Source organism: Aplysia californica, unplaced genomic scaffold (genome assembly GCF_000002075.1).
Source record: "Aplysia californica isolate F4 #8 unplaced genomic scaffold, AplCal3.0 scaffold01112, whole genome shotgun sequence".
In the NCBI taxonomy this organism is placed as follows: domain Eukaryota; kingdom Metazoa; phylum Mollusca; class Gastropoda; order Aplysiida; family Aplysiidae; genus Aplysia; species Aplysia californica.
In genome coordinates, this window is record NW_004798382.1 from 194487 (window position 1) to 195614 (window position 1128).

Below are 1128 nucleotides of genomic sequence, written 5' to 3' on the forward strand. Positions count from 1 at the left end.
CCTCCTTCTTTCCTATCAAACATCTATTAGTCCTTATCTCTCCTCCTTCTTTCCCATCAAACATCTATTAGTCCTTATCTCTCCTCCTTCTTTCCTATCAAACATCTATTAGTCCTTATCTCTCCTCCTTCTTTCCTATCAAACATCTATTAGTCCTTATCTCTCCTCCTCCTTTTTTTGTTTTTTTTGGTGTTTGTTACTCTCTTGTGACACATCTATTCTCCGCTACATGTACGCATGTTCTTTGTTTTTCGAGAAAAAAAAACCCCGCCGATTTGACTAGACTAGCAAATACACACGTACTTTGTGCTTTGGGTTTTTTTTTTTTTTTTAAAGGTTGATTGTAACCTGAATAGCATCTACGCCTACATTATATTTTATTTCATTGCTTTTCGAAAAAAAAAAAAAGACAAAGAAAAACCTATTTAAGCCAGACAGGCACTTACAGTGTTGTTTGTTTCCCACCCAGACGGTGGTTATGTTGAAGTCGAAGGGCCACCCAAATAGCAGTCGCGAAAGGAGACAAAAACTGTTGTTGCTTTCCTCATCTTCAGAAACGTTACTTGAGACTTCTATAGACGACATGACACTGGCACACGGGAGCGTGGAGGCTCAAAGGAAATTTAAATAGTCCCTGTTGAGGCGAATAATAAAATTTCTACGCGATGGCATGGTTAATTGAAATGATGGATGTTGGTGGTTGGCGGGTGCTCTGGTGTGGTTTGCTCCTTTTTTCCTATCAAACATAATTATATCGCCCTTATCTCCCCTCCTTCTTTTTTGTGTATGTTACTCTCTTGTAACACATCTATTCTTCGACACTTTTATGACCTTATTGTGTTGCAAGTGCCGTAAAACACTTACTAAAACTAAAAACTAAAGAAGTGATGGATGTTTAAGTGGGTTGGTGGGTTTGTGGGTTGGAGATGGAAGGATGGAAGTTTAGTGGGTTGGTGGGTTGGAGATGGAAGGATGGAAGTTTAGTGGGTTGGTGGGTTTGTGGGTTGGAGATGGAAGGATGGAAGTTTAGTGGGTTGGTGGGTTTGGTCATTTTCAGAAACGTTACTTGAGACTTATTTAACATAACACCGGCAGACGGGGCACGGAAGACCAAAGGGAAATAGTCCC